Below are 591 nucleotides of genomic sequence, written 5' to 3' on the forward strand. Positions count from 1 at the left end.
GAAGCAGAGGGGACATCTTGAGGCCTTCTGCGTCGTGGGACTGTAACCGTATCCCTGCCGCGCCGTGTTCATTGCTTTGTTTATAAACCATAAAGGAGAAATGGTGCGCCTTGCATTACCGCAGCATATAAGCAATGCAGAACGTCGTGTGTGCGAGAACTTTCCTTCTTCCTCTCTCCTGGACGTCTAGAAAAGGCACATGATTTTATTCTCTCAGCAGTTTGGTGTAACGAGGTGGCATCACAGCAATCTCTCTGGCTAGTCTAGGATCGCTGAAGACATGTCGTGATATGATTCTAAAGGAATAAAAAAAGGGAACAGATAAAATAAAATTACTTCTGGGATTAATTACCGAAAGGCGCTTCTATGCCTACAGCGAAACGCGGGACCTTGGGTACTGCAGGGAATGAATCTACGTCTGCGCTCCACTTGTAGCCTCCGTTCCGACAGGCGACCCCGGCATTACGTAACCTCCTTAAATGATGTAACGACGTAAGCATTCCTAGATGATAACTTTCCACCACTGGCCCACGACATCCTCTCCTTTTTTTCTTCCTCATTTGTAGGCGGGAGATGGATGGATAAATAGAT

The sequence above is a fragment of the Penaeus monodon genome, chromosome 15 (genome assembly GCF_015228065.2).
Source record: "Penaeus monodon isolate SGIC_2016 chromosome 15, NSTDA_Pmon_1, whole genome shotgun sequence".
Classification (NCBI taxonomy): Eukaryota; Metazoa; Arthropoda; class Malacostraca; order Decapoda; family Penaeidae; genus Penaeus; species Penaeus monodon.